This window comes from Heptranchias perlo, chromosome 9 (genome assembly GCF_035084215.1).
Source record: "Heptranchias perlo isolate sHepPer1 chromosome 9, sHepPer1.hap1, whole genome shotgun sequence".
NCBI classification, from domain to species: Eukaryota; Metazoa; Chordata; class Chondrichthyes; order Hexanchiformes; family Hexanchidae; genus Heptranchias; species Heptranchias perlo.
In genome coordinates this window covers 38,419,802-38,441,614 of record NC_090333.1, presented here as the reverse complement: position 1 = coordinate 38,441,614, position 21,813 = coordinate 38,419,802, and positions in this window count along the sequence as shown.

Genomic DNA, 21,813 nt, shown 5'->3' with positions numbered 1-21,813 from the left:
CTTAACAGAAGTATAATGGAAAAACGAAACATTTTAGCGATTGTAATTGAAATCCTAAAACTAAAAAGCGTGGGCTAAAAAAAAAAGCTGCTGGTACTTTGTTGCACTATGATAAATAGAAAGGTGCCATCATCATCGTAAGGTATAAATGAAAGTGATCCGAAATGTGGAAACATGAAGACTTGCAATATGAAAACTGTGAGCATGTTTACATGCCCGCAGTGACAGTCTGCAGATACCGCTGTCGGCCCATATTTCTGGAAAATAAAGCAAGATTCCTAACCAAGAACATCATTCCGCAATTTGCCCCAAAGTTTCTTAATCTATTATATATATATATTAAAAAAATCTGGGAGCTGTGTTTTTTATTTAAAAAAACGCAATTGCTGCGATCATAAAAAAACCGTTACAATTTGTGTCGAGTTTCTTTTCCTCTTTTTTGCCTTGTTTGAATATTTAAAATATTTTTCCCGCCGCCCACTCTGATCCTCGATTCTCCAATTCAGATGTTTGATTTCTCGGAATATTTTATTGCAAAATCTTGATTTCGAAAATGAGAGGAAAAAAAAAGAGAGGAAAAAACACGTCTAATTTCACCACACCTCCCGGCGTCATACGTGAGCCGTTGTGCTTCCTGTTGCAGAAGTGCCCACGAAAAAAAAACCTAAGTTAAATGCTGTTTTATTTTTTTTTTAAATGATACTTTGGACTAACATCTTAAAGACGCACTGACGAATATTAATATTGTGCTGAGTCTTCGGTCCAGAAACGGCTGGGCGGGTGAGGCGACGTTTCGGATGCACAGGGTCATATTGAAACTGTCAAATCTACTCGTCACCTCAAAAAAGTGAAGGGAAAACGCTTGAATATCGGTGTCAGAACTACGGTACCGTGGATTGGAAGTGTGCGAGAGTCCACTCGCTGCAGGAGGACCATTGCTGACAGCTTGTGATATCCACAGTCAGAGAAACCCGTCCCTGACTCACTTCCTCTCACACTGCCCGCTCCGTCAAGACAGAAAAACACAAATGCAGATTTGTTAAGCTTAACAAAACAGCCGCGTAATCACAAAATGAAGTAAGCGAATATTATCACCACTAGAACCTCGCAGAAGTCCGATTTAAATCCGAAGGGTGTTAATTTCCCTAGAGCTGAAGTTTAGCTATGATACTTATATTAACTATGGAGCAGTGTTGTCCAACGTATTAACCACAAGCCACACGTGGCTAATTGGCAATACAGATGTGCTAATTACATTTTTGATTAGTAAATTTTAAAAAATGATTCGACACCTCGTTGGGCAGGCCATCTCAAAACTCGTATTCGCAGGGTGGATGTATGTGTACTGTAACCATTTTTTGTGGGTTTGTTGGTAAAATGGGAAGACAAAAGCAGAGTGTGCCAATGTTTTTTTTATTGTGTGTGCTTTACTTCCTTGGTTACTACTTATTGGTTATCTGCTAAAATGGTGTGTTACATGGGTGAAAATGCCAGACTTCAGCATCATGGAAATACCAGCAACATGGTATGGAGAGGGAAGCTGTCATCATGGTCAGCTTAACCACTCCAGGCCAGAAGAAAGCAACCACAACCAAAATCGAGCAGCTCCAATGGGGCATGTCATGGCAAAGGGCAAGGAGCATCCATCTTCTGGATGAAGAGCAGGGGCGGCCCTGGTGCGTCTCGTGCGAGTCAACATTCTCAGCAATCACTCTGATGAAGTCAAAGTACCATTCCCAACTGCTGGACAAAAATATAGAAGCTGCATTAAGATGTGCTCTCTCTGATGAATTCATTCCAGAATTCCAAACTTTAGTGAAAGAGAAAGAGGGCAAAGTTTCGCACTGAATGGTGGTAGATGTTTGTTAAGTAAATATACACTTGAAGTACCCGTGTAAGGCATTTTCTACTAAAATTAGTGCGTGTTGCTAAAGCGACGTAGCCAAAGCCAAGTCTGAGGCTAATCCGCAATTTCTACTGGTCAACACTGCTATAGAATGAATATCTAATCATAACAGTATATTAAGGTCATCTACTTGTACAATGAAAGCAATAGAAAATTTTGGTAGTTTCATTGTACTAAACAGTTTTTTCACTTAGTTCATTTTTGTAAATATAGATATATATGTAGTGTGGGTACTTGGTCTTGTGGAGATGGAGTGGCACCAATGGAGTTCAGTGATGCAGTCTAAAGTGCCAATTTCGCCATAGGGCATTAGTAAGATTCTTTGTGTGTATTTATACTCCCACTTATTGGTGCATATCAGTACAAAAAGAATAATCCAGTGTCAGATCCCCATCTGACATCTGAGCGCACTAAAACCAAGTGGTGTGAGATCCCCTCGATGAGGCCATCTCAGATTGCAACAAATTTGCAGTATAACTCCAGTCCAGTGCAAAGCTGCTGTTTAAAAGTGCCTAGGCAGTTCTTTGGATCACCTGGGAACTATCACATTTTCATTATGGATTCCTTTTAATATTATGATTAATACCCCGTCCCTATTTCCTTACATTACAGATTAGCTGTAGGGAGAGCAGAGCACTGTGCATTCCTCGTTGTTGCAACTTTGTGCCAGTTATTGCAGCCAACAGAACCAATTGCAGATCAGTAGTTTCAGTCCAACTGTAGCCAAAAGTTGCTAAGTAAGAAGTGGTATCACATTAGTCTTTTATTATTACATTAATGGATCTCTTGTGGCATTGGTCCTGATTAGTTGGGAGGTAGCACTGGAGGGTCCTGCGATTTGACAGCACAAGAGAGGAGGGAAGTCTTGGCAGTTGGCAGCACTGGGAGGGCAGTAATCTTGGGGTCTGGGTTAGGGAGTGATGGGGTGAAGCAAACTAGAAGCATCAGCATCACAAAGTGGCTGTGACTGCAAAAGAAGAAACAAAGAAGTTGCATTTATATTGCATCTTCCATGTCCTCAGGATGTCCTAAAGTGCCAATGAATTATTTCAGAAGTTTAATTATTGTCGTTATATAGGTAAATTATGGAAAGCCAATTTGTGCACACCAAGGTTGCACAAACAACAATGAAGTAAATTACCAATTAATCTGCTTTTGGTGGTGTTGGTTAAGGAATAAATGTTGCAGGAGAACTCCCCTGTTCTTTCTTGAATAATATACGGGACTTTTTACATCCACCTCAACAAGCAGATAAAGCTTAGGTTTAAAGTCTCAACCTAAAGATGACCTCCGACAATGTGCAACAGAAGAGGAGCAAGGAACAGCAATTGCAGCAAGGGACCAGAAAGTGGCTGTGGCTACAACAGGAGAACCAATATTTACTGCATTATGGCAGGGGCCCAGAAAGGAGCCATAGTCAGAAGAAGGGGCCAGAAAGTAGCTGCAACAGAAATACTGACAGTGCCTGTGGCCGCACAAAGGAGAAGAAAATGTCTGGGAGTAAAGACAGTGGCTGGGTCCCCTAAAGCTCTACTAAAGGAGCAAAACACAAGCTTTAAGAAACGTTAGGCCTCATGAATCACACCTTACTGTACACATGTGTAACAGGAGTTGGTAAGTTTAGATATTTTTCACATTAATTACATTTTTATATGTTTATAAGTTGCATTTTTTTTACCTGTGTGTAGTTGGCTGGGGAGGCTAAAGGGATTATCAAAAAATATTTTGAGTGACTTCACTGGTTTCACCTGTCCTTGCTCCTTGTTTTATTGGTAGCTGTTTGCTAACTACATTATTGGTAGCTTTGTACTTCCTTGCTATTCATCCATTGGTAGATTCCTTTACCTGTTCAATTGTGATTTGTTGCTATTTTATGAGTTATGATATTTGAGATAATCAGGTGTAAGTGTGACGTACACTTTACATGTGTGATACTTTGAAGTATGTTGGACATGTGCTAAAGGCAAGATTTTTTAATCTATATAGATAGATTTGGAAACCATCACAAACTGATATGAATAGAATGATACCAGGGTTGAGGGACTTCAGTTATGTGGAGAGAGTAGTGAAGCTGGAATTGTTCTCCTTAGAGCAGGGAAATTAAGGAGAGATTTGATAGAGGTGTTCAAGATAACTAGAGGATACAGATTTAAGATAATTGGCAAAAGAGCCAAAGGGGAGATGAGGAGAAATGTTTTTACACAGAAAGTTGTTACGATCCGGAATGCCCTGCCTGAAAGGGTGGTGGAAGCAGATTCAACAGTAACTTTTGAAAGGAATTGGATAAATACTTGAAAAGGAAAAAATTACAGGGCTATGGGGAAAGAGCACTAGGACTATATAGCTTTTTCAAACAGCTGGCATGATGGGCCGAATGGCGTCCTTCTGTGCTGTAAGGTTCTATGATTCTATGAACAGGTTTTTCAGGTTTATCAACCAGGAAAGGTATTACAATATGTTTACTGTATTTCACCAGTGATTACAGCAGTTTTCAAAAATGCAAAAAACCTATAACGATGGTTGTGAGTTGTAGAGGTATTTCACTAAGTTGAACAAATGCCTGAACCTCACCAGCACTGATGAGATGATTCATTTACTCCACAGCTGTGAACCAGAAGGATGTATTTGAATGAATTCTGAAACTATGCTGCCAAATGCTGTCCTGCTTTATTCATGTGGACTAAGCCTTTTGATTTTCGTATTGTATTAAGTGTAAACCAAGTGATTGGTGAAATGACTGCACATGTCCCCACAATAAATACAGTTATACAAATGTATATCATGACCATTAGTTGTGTGGTAGGTATTGAACTGTGAAATCAATATTTGCTTTCTTACATTTATTACAGTATAAATCTATTGCTACAGTATTTACTAAAATTGGCAGCAAATTGTTCTATGTAATGTACAGTTTAACTTGAAATGGAAGCTGTGACTACTACCTGCATGGTCTCTAGCCACACCTCTGAAGCCAGCACTACTTGTTCCTGGACAGTAATGACTAAGGCCTAGAAATTGGATCCTGCCCAAATTGGGGCGCAATTCCCGTGCAGTACACGTTGCACGCGCCTAACGAGGCCGGCGGCAGGACCACAAATTTGTTTGCCGGCCTGATTTGCTTATTACCATTGAGCTGCGCGTGCCAGTCGTGACACCAGAGGCAGCTCACTGATCCTGGAGGGCAGCAAGATCAGCTCACTCAAATGTCAACGAGGTAGTTAGGAGAGTCCGGGGGTGGGGAGGAGACAATTGGGAGGGGGACAAGCTGTGACTGACAGCTCCTACTCTTCCCGGCTCCACAATAAGGTAACTAAAATAGTTCAAACTTACCTTTCAGGTGGCAGCCTCCAGCGTCCACTGGTTTGGCAGCTGAGCACCTGAAGAAATTGACCGCAGTATGTACGGTGCATGCTGCGACAATTCGCAGACCAATTTGGCAAAGAGGCCTGAAACAGATGTTAGGTTCATTGCATATGCAAATCGGGGGCCTAACCCCTACTGAGCCTTTTTCAATATGGCGGGCGGTGCACTTCCGGTGCAGAATGAGCGCACATACACAGCCTGCCACAGTGGATCATTAGGTGCTCATTTTACGCCTGTAAAACGAGTGTAGTGTGATCCAATATCTAGGCCATTTATGTTTTCCCAGACAATACACAATGTCTTTTTAATTCTTAAAACAATGAAGTGCATCAAATGCCCATCTTTATTTGTTAACAAAATGTGTATAGAATGAGTTTCATATTCATCAGCTCAAATATTCAACAACTACAGATCTGTATATATGCTTTCAAAAACTAAGAACTTAAAAAAAATTAAGATTAGTCCAATGAACCAGCAGAAACTTTCAATGGGCGTCAGAATTTGCTTAAATTTTCTTCCCATCTTCCCTGAAGGTGCAATAAGCACTGACTTGCAAGAAATATTGGCGGAGCAGGACTGATGTGCACTGCACAAGTGCACTGCCCAAGTACACAGTCAGACCTCAACTGCCGATACGAGAAGCTGGTAATTTTTATCCAGTTTTTCCTAACACAAAATGGCTTTGTTCTCTTGTTTTTTTTGCTCGTTTCTCTCTTTTTATCTTTCATTCTCCATCTGTCATCTCCCACACACTGTCACTAGATCTGTTGCTATCCATCTTCTATCACTCCAGATCCCTTGATGTATAAAGCCTGCTCTTCAGGACTCAGACTGCCAGGAAGCATTCAAAGCCCTCTGATTATAAGCAGGCACAAGGTAACATAATTTATCAGAAGTGCACGCAAACTCTTCTGTCTGCTCTTTCAAATGGTCTTGAAAGAGTCTGATCTGGGAATTAACCATGGCAGAGCTTTCAAGTTAAAATCAGTGGCATGATACAGGTGTACTGTACCTGTCATTAGAAGGAAGTGGGGCCCACAAGAATATTCCAGGCTAGGTGCATGCCCTGCAACATCCAAGGCCCCTGTGAATTCGCCCCTTTTATGATGGGGCTGATTTCAAGGATTTACAGCTGTTTATAGCCAGAGGAAATCATCATTTGCAATGTTAACCGACTTTAGTTGCAGGACATCTGTAACATTTGCAATCTTATGTGTGTATATTTTAAATAAAAGTATCCTGCATGCTTACACTGAATATTTTTCAACCACGCCAACATAAAGCATATAATTTTTCTCTTTCTAGGATAATGTTAGGTGATGGAGGACAGGTGTGGGAACTCATAACGAATATCTTACATGTTGACGGAATAGAGTAAGAAGAAGTTGGAGGTGCGATGGTTGGTAACATACCATATTCTTTGTTAGGAAAAGTGATCATAAACTGAACTGAAACATAGTCACTGTGCCCGATAATAAGGCAGAGGCGGGTTCTAAACGGGGTGGGAGAGACGATAGTGGGCATGAAACCCGGAACAAGTTTCGGTGGGTCAGAACGTCCGATTTCAACATGGCTACCTCATTATAATTTTAGTTCCAGGTTTCACATCTTCATTGCTTGACAGCGGGTGTGATGCAAACTTTATAGATGGACTCAGGGCGCTCAAAGGCTGCATCCCACTTTAACGACGCATCAGTTGGTGTACTGCTAAGCAGTAAGGAGATAATGTTTCCCAGCAATGGGAAGAAGAAACCTGCTGCTGTCACAAAGAAGGCGTGGTAGTGGTGCCTGAGGAGGTCAGCATCAAGAGCAATGTGGCCTGTACCTGGATCTAGTGCAGGAAGCGCTTTAATGATCTAACCAGGTCAGGAAAGGTGAGTGCAGTTGGAGATTCACTACATCCTGAAGTGTACACCACCGCCACCGCCACCGGCCCCCCCACCCCTCACTCTGCCTTGTCAAGCGTACTCCATCACATCACACCTCACATAAGAACATAAGTTAATAGGAGCAGGAGTAGGCCATACCGCCCCTCGAGCCTGCTCTGCCATTCAATCAGATCATGGCTGATCTTCATCCTGAACTCCACTTTCCTGCCTGATCCCCATTTCCCTTGATTCCCCTAGAGTCCAGAAATGTATCTATCTCAGCCTTGAGTATATTCAATGACTCAGCAGTCATAGCCCTCTCGGGTAGAGAATTCCAAAGGTTCATAAACCTCTGAGTGAAGAAATTCCTCCCCATCTCAGTCTTAAATGGCCAACCTCTTATCCTGCGACTCTGCCCCCTAGTTCTAGACTCCCCAGCCGTGGAAAACATCCTCTCAGCATCTACCCTGTCAAGCGCCCTCATTATCTTTTATGTTTCAATGAGATCACCTCTCATTCTTCTAAACTCCAGAGAGTATAGGCCCATTCTACTCAACCTCATCTCATAGCACAACCCTCTCAACCCAGGAATTAATCTAGTGAACCTTCGTTGCCGCCTCTAAGGCAAGCATATCCTTCATTAGATAAGGAGATCAGAACTGTACACAGTACTCCAGGTGTGGTCTCACCAAAGCTCTGTACAATTGTAGTAAGACTTCCTTACTTTTGTATTCCAATCCCCTTGCAATAAAGGCCAACATTCCAATTGCTTTCCTAATTGCCTGCTGTACCTGCATGCTAACCTTTTGTGTTTCTTGAATGAGGACACCCAAGTCTCTCTGAGCACCAATATTTAATAGTTTCTCACCATTTAAAAAATATTCTGTTTTTCTATTCTTCCTACCAAAGTGAATAACCTCACATTTCCCCACATTATACTCCATCTGCCACCTTCTTGCCCACTCACTTAACCTGGCTATATCCCTTTGCAGATTCTTTGTGTCCTCCTCACAGCTTACTTTCCCAGCTAGCTTTGTATCATCAGCAAATTTGGATACATTACACTCGGTCCCTTCATCTAAGTCATTAATGTAGATTGTAAATAGCTGAGGCCCAAGCACCGATCCTAGCGGCACTCCACTAGTTACAGCCTGCCAGCCTGAAAATGACTTGTTTATCGCAACTCTCTGTTTTCTGTCCGTTAACCAATCCTCTAATAATGCTAATATGTTATCCCAACCCCATGAGCCCTTATCCTGCTCCTATTATCAACCTTTTATGTGGCACCTTATCGAATGCCTTTTGAAAATCCAAATATAGATCCACTGCTTTCCCTTTATCTACTCTGCTAGTTACATCCTCAAAAAACTCTAATATATTTGTCAAACACGATTTCCCTTTCATAAAACCACCTTGACTCCGCCTAATCATATTATGATCTTCTAAATGCCCTGTTACTACCTCCTTAATAATGGATTCCAGCATTTTCCTGATGACTGATGTCAGGCTAACTGGTCTGTAGTTCCCTGCTTTCTCTCTCCCTCCTTTCTTGAATAGTGGGGTTACATTTGTTACCTTCCAATCCGCTGGGACCATTCTAGAATCTAGAGAATTTTGGAAGATCACAACCAATGCATTCACTATCTCTGCAGCCACCTCTTTAGAACCCTCTGATGTAGTAGGCCATCAGGTCCAGGGGATTTATCAGCTTTTAGTCCCATTAGTTTCTCAAGTACTTTTCTCTACTGATATTCATTACTTTAAGTTCCTCACTCTCATTAGATCCTAGGTTCCCCACTATTTCTGGTATGTTTTTTGTGTCTTCAACTGTGAAGACAGATACAAAATATTTGTTTAACGCATCTGCCATTTCCTGATTCTCCATTATAATTTCTCCTGTCTCAGCCTCTAAGGGACCAATGTTTACTTTTGCAACTCTTCCTTTTTACATACTTGTAGAAGCTCTTACAATCTGTTTTTATATTTCTTGCTAGATTATTTTCATATTCTATTTTCTCTCTTTTTTCAATTTTTTGGTCATCCTTTGCTGGTTTCTAAAACTCTCCCAATCCCCAGGCATACTACTCTCTTGGCAACATTATAAGCCTCTTCTTTTAATCTAATAATATCCTTAACTTCTTTAGTTAGCCACGGGTGGATCATTTTTCCCGTGGAGTTTTTATTCCTCAATGGAATGTGTATTTGTTGAGAATATTGAAATATTTCTTTACATGTTTGCCATTGCTTTTCAACCATCATATCCTTTAATTTGGTTTCCCAATCTACCTTAGTCAACTCACCCCTCATACCTTTTGGCTTTATTTAAGTTTAAGACTCTAGTTTCTGACTTAAATACGTCACTCTCAAACTCAATGTGAAATTCTATCATATTATGATCACTCTTCCCCAGAGGATCTCTTACTGTGAGATTACTAATTAACCCTGTCTCATTACATAATACAAGATCTAAAATAGCCTGTTCCCTGGTTGTTTCCATGATGTATTGCTCCAGGAAACCATCTCACAATCACTTAAGTTTCAAGAGCACCCATCATTCACTTTCTATGCACTCTCACCTGTCCATTTATCCATCCACGACTGCCACTCTCACCCCAATCCTTAAGCAACATGATGCATCTGCCTGATAGTCATCCTCACCGAATGCACTGGATCCATTGGGTGAACACATCTCTCACAGTCACTCATAGGTCTGTTGTTTCCCCGTCGCAGGATAAGCGAGCACAAAACACAAGGGAGAGGGAAAGTACTGGAGTGGCTCGTCACAGTTAGTGCAGCTGACATCAGCAGAGGAAGAGGCCATGGAGATCATTGGCATCTCTACGTCCCTGACCATCAGGTATGGAGAGACAGGGACTTCGCAGCTGCCTAGTAACAGAATTAAATATCTCCAGCCCACATCTCATACAAGACATAGTCATGTTGACTTGATTTCAGCAATGAGTGAAATGTGATAAGCGTAATTATGCTGAATGGCAACATTTTTACATTGCCAGTACTAATTCATATCCGTTTCTTCTCTCTTCCAGGGCTTTCACACATAGAACAGCAGTCCGTGGACTTTCCTAATGACGATTCCTCAGAGAACCTGATTCGTTCTGAGGGTGCACCGTACCAGGACATATTACCAGGCACCAGCGCGAGTACTCGCACTTCGGTGGGTCCTGTTAGACGGCTAGTTGGGTTTTCACCTGGTGAGTCACAGTTCATAAGTGAGCACGAGCAGAGAGTGGTGGCAGGGACAGCTGTGGAGAGTCCACGTCGGAGGACGCACTCCTCTCCAAGCTCTACTCAGCTGGACACTGCTGCTGAACTTGGGGGCCATTGATGAAAAGGAGAATCATAGACGGACAGCAGCAAATTTGCAAGGTACTGGTAGACATGCCACACACACTGTCCACAATAGCAGAGGGGATGGAGGATTCCAGCTCGAACATTTGTGGATTGATGCCACAGGTCATTGTGAGAATGTCTGCCATGGAGAGAGTGGCCCCCTCTGTAAAACTTCAATTGCGGCAATCAAACCAGTCCATGCATGTCATGACCACGACCATGCAGACTTTGGATGCCAGCACGTCTGCCACCTTAAACAGGTTGATAGATACCTTATCCGTGGTCTTACAAGGCATCACTGATCTGCACCAAGCTGCTTCCCAGCAGTGGTAGGAGTAATGTGGCCCTGGCCCAGGAGAGGTTATGATGAGGAAAGGGGACATGGAAATGGGAACTCCACTCAAAAGCCTTCTACATCTTATCCATTGCCCCCTCCCCTTAGCCAATACCTGGCATGCCACCTCATCTCCCAACAGCCAAGTCTGCCCCTGTACAGGTGCAGGTGGAGCAGTCTTTGGCTGGGCCCTCGTGGGCTCCGTCACCCAGAGGTCATCCGCCAAAAGCATCTCAGTAGTCAGAGCGGGGATCTGAGCAGCCCGACACTACCTCTGCTGAAGCCACAGGGGTTGCACCATGTAGGAGTGCTAGGCAAAGGAAGAGAAAAACATTGTAGTTCACCAAGAGTATGCACATGGGTGAAATTTTATGTCATTAAGCTTCCTTTTTTTAATGACCTCACATAAAATTTATTAATTTGCACCACTTCCCCGTGTTGGGGGATGTAATAGTTACTTTGGTCCACTGTGAGTGATTAACTGAACCTTCGAGCTATTAGGGCATCCCCGGCACCACGAGCAGCAATGTGAGTGGCTGGTCTGGCATTGGGTACCCCATCTTCATTCTCCTCCTCGTCCTCCTCTTCATTGGAATAGTCATCAGATGATGAGTGATGAGCACCTTCTTCCTCCTGAACCTCTAATCCTTGCTGCTGTGTAATGTTGTGCAGAACACAGCACACCACGATCATTCTAGAGACCTTCGCTGGCGAATACTGAAGGTCGCATCCAGACCTTTCGAGGCACCTGAAGCACACCTTGAGCATGCCAATGGCTTGCTCGATGACACATCTGGTGGTGATATGGCTCTCATTGTACCGCTCTTGGGGTTCATTGGTGGGGTTCCTCAGAGGTGTCATCAGCCAGGTTTGAAGGGGGTATTCTTTGTCATCTCGCAGTCATTCCTTAAATCTGCTTCCAGGCACAAAGAGGTCGGGGATGTTGGACTGCCGCAGGATGAAAGCATCATGGCAGCTCCCAGGGAATTTGGCACACACCAACATGAACCTTTTTCTTGTGGTTGCACACCAGCTGCACATTGATGGAAGGATATCTCTTGCAGTTGATGAATACTCTTGGTTGATCTGGTGATGCTTGAATTGCCATTAGTGTGCATTCGACGGCACCCTGTATCTGTGGGAAGCCAGCCAGAGATAAGAATCCGAGTGCCTGCTCTTCCTGGCTATTGTCGCCGCAGGGGAAGTTGTCATAACTTGCAGCCCTGGCAAACAATCCATCTGTCACCTGTCTTATGTACTTATGTGCAGCCAACAGGGAGACCCTCGATATGTCTCCAGTAGCAGCCCAGAAAGAGCCAAAGGCAAAAAAATTGAGGGCAGTAGCAACTGGTAATGCGTAGCCACCAGGTCCAGCAGGGAGCTCTTCTTCTAGGGGGCTGCAGATGTCTGCGACCATCTGACGTGTCAATCTGAGCTTCTGGAAGCACTGGTCTTCAGAAAGGTCAAGGAAGCTGGGCCTCTGTCTGTACATCCTGTTAGGTGGGTAGTGCCTCCTGCGAACTCGGCCTTTTGTGGCTCCCCTCCGTTTTTTTATTATTCGTACATGGGACATGGGCAAGGCCAGCATTTATTGCCCATCCCTAATTGCCTTTGAGAAGGTGGTGGTGAGCCGCCTTCTTGAACCGCTGCAGTCCGTGTGGTGAAGGATCTCCCACAGTGCTGTTAGGTAGGGAGTTCCAGGATTTTGACCCAGCGATGACGAAGGAACGGCAATATATTTCCAAGTCGGGATGGTGTGTGACTTGGAGGGGAACGTGTAGGTGGTGGTGTTCCCATGTGCCTACTGCCCTTATCCTTCTAGGTGGTAAAGGTCGCGGGTTTGGGAGGTGCTGTCGAAGAAGCTTTGGCAGGCTGCTGCAGTGTATCTTGTAGATGGTACACACTGTAGCCACAGTGCGCCAGTGGTGAAGGGAGTGAATGTTTAGGGTGGTGGATGGGGTGCCAATCAAGCGGGCTGCTTTGTGCTGGATGGTGTTGAGCTTCTTGAGTGTTGTTGGAGCTGCACTCTTCCAGGCAAGTGGAGAGTATTCCATCACACTCCTGACTTGTGCCTTGTAGATGGTGGAAAGGCTTTGGCGAGTCAAGAGGTGAGTCACTTGCCGCAGAATACCCAGCCTCTGACCTGCTCTTGTAGCCACAGTATTTATGTGGCTGGTCCAATTAAGTTTCTGGTCAATGGTGACCCCTAGGATGTCGGTGGTGGGGGATTCGGCGATGGTAATGCCGTTGAATGTCATGGGGAGATGGTCATTGCCTGACATTTGTCTGGCGCGGACGTTACTTGCCACTTATCAGTCCAAGCCTGATGTTGTCCAGGTCTTGCAGCATGCGGGCACGGACAGCTTCATTATCTGAAGGGTTGCGAACGGAACTGAACACTGTGCAATCATCAGCGAACATCTCCATTTCTGACCTTATGATGGAGGGAAGGTCATTGATGAAGCAGCTGAAGATGGTTGGGCCTAGGACACTGCCCTGAGGAACTCCTGCAGCAATGTCCTGGGGCTGAGATGATTGGCCTCCAACAACCCCTACCATCTTCCTTTGTGCTTGGTATGACTCCAGCCACTGGAGAGTTTTCCCCTTGATTCCCATTGACTTCAATTTTACTAGGGCTCCTTGGTGCCACACTCGGTCAAATGCTATCTTGCTGTCAAGGGCAGTCACTCTCACCTCACCTCTGGAATTCAGCTCTTTTGTCCATGTTTGCACCAAGGCTGTAATGAGGTCTGCAGCTGAGTGGTCCTGGCGAAACCCAAACTGAGCAGGTTATTGGTGAGTAAGTGCCGTTTGATTGCACTGTCGACGACACCTTCCAACACTTTGCTGATGATTGAGAGTACACCGATGGGGCGGTAATTGGATTGGATTTGTCCTGCTTTTTATGGACAGGACATACCTGGCCAATTTTCCACATTGTCAGGTAGATGCCAGTGTTGTAGCTGTACTGGAACAACTTGGCTGGAGGCACGGCTAATTCTGGAGCACAAGTCTTCAGCACTACAGCTGGGATGTTGTCGGGGGCCATAGCCTTTGCTGTATCCAGTGCACTCAGCCGTTTCTTGATATCACATGGAGTGAATCGAATTGGCTGAAGACTGGCTTCTGTGAAGGTGATGATCCCCTCTCTGTTGGTCTCCTCTCTGTTGTCCACCTGCAGCTCCCACCGCAGCACGACTCTGCAGCTGGGGATGGTGATTGTCTTCCTCGTCCGAGGTCCAATCTAAAGCAGCCGTGGCGCTCCCCATCTTGATGTTCTCTGTGTGAACACCTCCAAACTTTACCAATAGGTCTATCACCACAAGAACTCTCAGCAAACCATTTACCAGAGGGAATTGAGAAAGCAGGTGTGAGCACTGAGAAATTTTTCATATCGGGACACCTGACCTTTAATCACCCCCTGAAGTGCCACTCAATCTCACCTCCATTTTACTGCCAAGTTTCCTGAGTCCCAGGAAACTTGTGCTGGAGGCGCTAGTTTCAAATTACTGTCAAAATCTCATGAAACTACCCTCAACAGATTATAATGGCAGACCCACCCCTTGTGAGCGGGTTACTCGGCCGCACCCAAACCCGCCTCTGTTAAAACCTGAAGTGGGTGCATTGGAGTCGGGTTTCTGATTTCTGAAATTTTAACCTAATCCTCCGCCACTAACCCGCCCATCATGGGGGTTATAATTCCCTCATTGTATTTTCTCTGTTTCTAGCAGTTTGTTATAATATTCCTGAAAATAGTCAAACAAAGAAGACGTGCTTATACCATGCTAATTTTTCTTATTACAGAATGGCTGGGATTCAGGGGGGAGCCATGTGTGCCACTTAGAACAGGAAGGCATTTTTCAGCAGCACCATGCATTACCATCCTTTCGCCACACATGGGCCAATTCAGAGAGTCAAACCACAACGCATTTAGATAGTGAGGAACAAGAGGCACTATAGGGTGAGGCACAGGTCTTAGATAATGAAGTGGCATTGTTAGCGATTGAGGAATGCTAGGGACATGTTGCACAGAGGTCCACAGATCCATAAGCCCAGCAGAATTGATTGCCTATTTGGGCTTCTCAAGACGTGCTTCAAAAGGAGCATAAGGAGGATCCTACGTGAAGATTGAAGTGTGTTCGAATGATCTGTCTGCAAGGAGTTCAGGGTAGTGTTGAGGAGTCTACCACTTGGCTTCTTTCTGCGATATTGGAGCAGGGCTGCCAAATATATTCTGCCATTGATTGCAAAGCATTCACAGTTTTATGATTCATGCAGTTCTGTGGTAGAATATCTCAGGGTCATTAGTATTAGGCAGTCGTGGATTTACAGATTAACACTCTTAAGCCAAAGCTGTTCCTTCATTCTTTTGGTAATATTATTAAATCGGTACATAAGTACCTTGTGGTTATGGTACTGGATTAACAACCTTGACGTTGTGAATGCATAATCCCACCATAGTATGTTGTGAAATTGAATTCAATAAATCCGATACTTTGTAGGTTGACAACAGAAGCAAATCACCATTAAAGCTGCTAGATTGTTGTAAAAACCCAACTGGTCTTCAGGGAGGGCCCTACTGCTCCTGTCTAACCCACATGTGACTCCAGTCCTCCAATATGTGGTTGATTTAAAATGCCTTAAGAGCAACAATGAATGCGCAATAAATACTGCCTTGTCAGTGTTGCACACATCCCAAGAACCACTAAAATTTACACCCTGACCAGTGGAAATAGTTTTCCTTGTTTACCTTATCAAACCTTATCAAAGCCCTTCATAACTTTAAAATCTTTTAACCTCTCTGTTGTAATGAAGAGAGTCCCATTTTCTCTAGTGTTTCCTCATAACTATATCTCATCCCTGATATCATCCTAGTGAATATCTTCTGCATCATCTCCCCAGCCTTGACATCCTTCCGAAAGGAGGGCAACCAAAACTCGACACAGTATTCTAGTTAAGGCCTAACCAATGATTTGTATATGGCATTAATATTACCACTTTGCTTTTGTGTTTAATGCCCCTGTTTATATGTTTGTTTTACAGCTTTATCAGTTGGGGCTCCCACTTTCAAACATTTGTGTACCTGAACCTCTAAGTCTCTTTGCTCCTCTACTTTTAAAATTTACCAGTTAATGTATATTTCCTCTTGTTCTTATGCAAATGTATCACCTTTCATTTCTCTGCACTAAATCTTGCGTCTATCTACCCAACCTAGTAACCTGTCTATGTCCACCTGAAGTTGCTTACTGTCTTCTTCACAGCTAACCATGCTCCCTATTTTGAGAATCAGAGAAAGGTTACAGCACAGAAGGAGGCCATTCGGCCCATTGAGTCCGTGCTGGCTCCATGCAAGAGCAATCCAGCTAGTCCCACTCCCCCGTCCTATCCCCATAGCCCTGCAAATTTTTTCCTACCTTTGTGTCATCTGCAAACTTTGATATTGTCCTCCCTACTTCCAATGGTAAACTCAATCAGCGAACTATGAACGCAGCTTTACCACCAATTTTTAGTTAAGAGATTCTCATACACGTCATTTGATTCATTAAGTAGTGGAAATTTTCATTAAGTGTCTGCAATGGCCATTAACAAGCAATTAACCATCTCAGTTGCTGTTAAATTCATGTTCTGCATTGCTATTAAGTTCAGCAACTCTCTTCACGGTGGGATTGAAGGCTGTAGATCTACTTAAAGACTGTTACCAATGATACCATCAATTCCTGTAGGACATGATTATTACTTTATAGAATTTTCTTTAATGGCCTGAATCTAGGCATTGGGGGAAACAGAGATGATACAAAGATCCGTGCAAGTGTTAGGACTATTGACAAAAATAAACGGCTGCAGCGGATCTTGATGCAACGGGGCAATGGGCCCGCATTTGGCAAATGTAATTTAACATAGATAAATGTCGTGTTACAAACATGGGCAGGACCAATTTCGAGTTTACTTGCACCCTGCAGGGGATAGAACTAGAGTCCGTTGAGAAAGAAAAAGATTTTGGTGTTATCGTACATTATTGTCTTAAGGTTCATGACCAGTGCTATGAAGCAATAGCCAAAGAAAATAGAGTATTAGGTTGTATTACGAAGACAATTCAATACAAAACAAAAAGCACCATGTTGTCAGAGTATAAAATCTTGGTTAGGACTCACTTAGAATACTGCGTCTAGATTTGGTCACCTCATAAGTTGGGTGATATAGCGGCTTTGCAAAAGGTGCAGAGGAGGACCACAAGCATGATAACAGTTTAAAATACCTCAGTTACCCTGATAGGCTTAAAAAACTGGGTGTGTTTATTTTAGAGGCATGGGGCATGATTTTTGCATGGAGCCGGGAACTGAGTTGGTTATCACTCAGATTATCGCGTGGGAAATCCGGAAGTCAAGTTAGCGTGCTGGATTCTGCGATCATAGTATCATAGTTGGTGCAGCACAGGAGGAGGCCATTCAGCCCATCAGGTCTGTGTCGGCTCCTTGAAAGAGCTATCCAATTAGTTCCATTCCCCTGCTCATTCCCCATAGCCCTGTAAATTTTTTCCCTTCAAGTATTTATCCAATTCCCTTTTGAAAGTTTCCACTGAATCTGCTTCCACCACCCTTCCAGGCAGACAATTCCAGATCATTACAACTCGATGCGTAAAAAAATGTTTCCTCATGTCACCCCTGGCTCTTTTGCTGATCACCTTAAACCTGTGTAACTCTGGTTACTGATCATTCTACCACCGGAAACAGTTTCTCCTTATTTACTCTATCAAAACCGTTCATGATTTTGAACACCTCTATCAAATCTCCCCATAACCTTTCTCTGTTCTAAGGAAAATAACCCCAGCTTCTCCAGTCTCTCCACATAACGGAAGTCCCTCATCCCTGGTACCATTCTAGTAAATCTCTTCTGCACCCTCTCTAAGGCCTTGACATCCTTCCTAATGTGGTGCCTAGAAATGAACACGATACTCCAGCTGAGGCCTAACTAGTGTTTTATAAAGGGTTAGCATAACTTTCTTGCTTTTGTACTCTATGCCTCTATTAATAATGCCCAGGATCCCATTTGCTTTTTTAACAGCCTTCTCAACTTGTCCTGTCACCTTCAAAGATTTGTGTATGTGTAACTCAATTGAAGGCAATTGATTTCACTTCAGGGTTTCCCATGCAATAGCCAGCCAGATTGACAGGCTGGCTGGCTATCGGGAGGGAAAGCAGCCAGGAATCGGAGAGGAAGGAAGGAGTGAGAGATCCTGGGCTGTGTAGGACATGGTGGGAGGCGGGGGGGGGGGGTTGGTGGTTCTAATGCCAGGGGTGGCCATCAGGGGTGGGGGGATCTCAAACATGGGGGAGGGGTCTTGACCATGGAAGGGTCTCAACCATGGGGGAGGGGCTTGATCATAGGTGTGTGTGTGTGGGGGCGGGGGGTTCTTGGCGTGAATGCTGGTTTAATATCCTACCCAGCAATTTTTGAGATGGGGGTAAATGAGAGTTTGTGATCCTATGCCAGAATTTCGGCTCAGTGGTTGGGAAGAGAAAGTTTGTTATCCTAACCTAGAATTTCCGCTATTGTTTGTGGTCGTATGCTGTGGGGATGCATTTAGCCTATGGTTATTTTTTGTGGGGTTGTTTCCAGATATATACACATTGGCTTGGTTCCCAATCTTTGCTCAGTGGGTGGGTTTTGATTTTTTTTTTTTGCTCAGTTGAGTGGGGGCCACATTTATTATTCTACTGGGGGATGTAGAAATTAATGCAATGGTGGTGCTGCGGGGGAGATATTTCTTTTCATTGGTTGCAGTTCTTGCTAGTTAATTTCCCATGGCATTGAACATGGGGAGTCAAAACCAATGCAACTTTTCATAACAACCAAGGGAAATATTTGAACCAAGACAGGCAGGGGAGGAGGTAAGAGGAAGGGAGAGGGTGAGAACAGTGAAGGCAGACTGTGTGAGGGGGACAGGATGGGTAGGGAAGGGAGAGGCAGCGAGGGGGAGGAATGAGGAGGGAAGAGAAGATGGATAGAAGGTGAGGGGAGGGGTGGGGAGAGGGAGAGATGAAGGAAGAGGAGGATGGTAAGGGAGAGAAGAGAGACAAAATGAAAGAGGAGGGGAGGAATAGAGAGGGGCAGGTGGAGGGGAGAGGGAGAGAAGAAGGTGTGGTGGAGAAGGAGAGAAGTGATTTCATGATCAATGCAATAAAAGCAACATTCATTTTTTGAACTTCCTAACACCAGCACTAGCATTAAAAGATGAAAACCATAACGGATGTCCCTGGCAGATATATTCCGCTGATTATGGGAAATGTGGTGGATTCAATCAAAGGGCCACTGCTGAGGGAAGCCTCAGCTGAGGAAAAAGGACCTTTAGGAACTCTGGTGTGGAAAATAGAATTATTAGAGCAAATATGACAGAAGGAGAAAATTAGAGAAAGGGATGAAGTGTTTACTGGAAGTGGGGTGGGAAGAAACGCAATCCAAATAGTTGTGTAATAAACTTGTAAGAACTTGTAATAAATATTTATGGAAAGCCTATTGCCAAAGATGGAGAGAAAGAAAGCCGGAAAAAGAAGGGAAGAGATGGACCACACAAAGGCAAATAATGAATGAGAATTGGAAACACATTTGGAGTGCTCTAATGTTTATCAGCAAAACAGCCAAGTTCTTATAAAATGTTATGATTCTTTCAAGTAACTTGACTGCAGAATATCCCAATATTTCAGATGTGGTAGTCATTCTTAAAAATATAATATTGTGCACACACTCAACATTAATTCAGGATGTTAACAATTGATTGCACTGGATACAGCAAAGGCTATGGGCTCCAACAACATCCTGGCTGTAGTGCTGAAAACTAGTGCTCCAAGACTAGCCGCACCTCTAGCCAAGCTGTTCCAGTGCAGCTACAACACTGGCATTTATCTGACAATGTGGAAAATTGCCCAGGTATGTCCTGTCCACAAAAAGCAGAACAAACCCAATTGAGCCAATTACCGCCCCATCAGTCTACTCTCAATCATCAGCAAAGTGATGGAAGGTGTCATCGACAGTGCTATCGAGCTGCACTTACTCACCAATATCCTGCTCACTGGTGCTCAGTTTGGGTTGCGCCAGGACCACTCGGCTGCAGACCTCATTACAGCCTTGGTGCAAACATGGACAAAAGAGCTGAATTCCAGAGGTGAGGTGAGAGTGACTGCCCTTGACATCAAGGCAGCATTTGACCGAGTGTGGCATCAAGGAGCCCTAGTGAAATTGAAGTCAATGGGAATCAAGGGGAAAACTCTCCAGTGGCTGGAGTCATACCTAGCACAAAGGAAGATGGTAGGGGTTGTTGGAGGCCAATCATCTCAATCCCAGGACATCGCTGCAGGCATTCCTCAGGGCAGTGTCCGAGGCCCAACCATCTTCAGCTGCTTCATCAATGACCTTCCCTCCATAAGGTCAGAAGTGGGGATGTTCGCTGATGACTGCACAGTGTTCAGTTCCATTCGCAACCCCTCTGATAATGAAGCAGCCCGTGCCTGCATGCTGCAAGACCTGGACAACATCCAGGCTTGGGCTGATAAGTGGCGAGTAACATTCTCGCCAGACAAGTACCAGGCAATGACCATCTCCAACAAGAGAGAGTCTAACCATCTCCCATTGACATTCAACTGCATTACCATTGCTGAATTTCCCACTATCAAGATCCTGGGGGTCACCATTGACCAGAAACTAATCTGGACCAGCCACATAAATACTATGGCTACAAGAGCAGGTCAGAGGCTGGGGATTCTGCAGTAAGTGACTTACCTCCTGACTCCCCAAAGCCTTTCCACCAGCTACACAAGTCAGGAGTGTGATGGAATACTCTCCGCTTGCCTGGAAGAGTGCAGCTCCAACAACACTCAAGAAGCTCGACACCATCCAGGACAAAATAGCCTGCTTCATTGGCATCCCATCTACCACCTTAAAATTCACTCCCTCCACCACCGGCGCACTGTGGCTTCAGTGTGTACCATCTACAAGATGCACTGCAGCAACTCGCCAAGGCTTCTTCGACACCACCTCCCAAACTCGCGACCTCTACCACCTAGAACTACAAGGGCAGCAGGCGCATGGGAACGCCACCACCTGCATGTTCCCCTCCAAGTCACACACCATCCCGGCTTGGAAATATATCGCCGTTCCTTCATCGTCACTGGGTCAAAATCCTGGAACTCCCTACCTAACAGCACTGTGGGAGAACCTTCACCACACGGACTGCAACGGTTCAAGGCGGCGGCTCACCACCACCCTCTCAAGGGCAATTAGGGATGGGCACTAAATGCTGGCCTTGCCAGCGACATCCACATCCCATGAACGAATAAAAAAAAATTCAATTTGTTTGATTTAATTGAGTGATGGCTGGAAGAGTGAACAGAGACCCAACACAAACAACTCTCGGCCAAACATTTGCCTGAGAGAACTGAGACACCAGCTGCAATCCCAGAGCTTTTCTTGAGATGTGTCAATCACAAGTTTAAAGGGCCAAATCAACTTCTGCGTGAATCTCGCCTACATCCACTGGCGAGTTTGAGAAGCCATGGGAAACCCATGCAGGTAAGGTAAAATTCATTTTAGGTTCAGAATCCACAGAAATTACCTACCTCAAGTATTTGAAGTAGGTAAATTGCCCCTTTAACGATCCGCCCACCGGCATTAATAGGGGACGTGACCTCTGGGTTTGAAATGCGTGTTCGCGTCCAAACGGGGCTGGGTTAAACCCAGAAGTTGGGGCATTGGAGCCGGGTTGTGGTCCCTCTGATGAAATCAACAATTTTTACTACCCACCTGTTCTTGGGGGTTAAAATTACCCCCATGGACTCTGGGTGGATTTGACTGAGGTGATCAAAATAATGAATGGACTTGACTGTTCTTATGGATGGATTATTTTAATTAGATAAGTTAGGGAGTATCAGGGGTCATGCATATAAGTTATGCAAGGGTCGAACTCGGTTAGATGTCAGGAGGTTCTTCTTTTCCCAGAA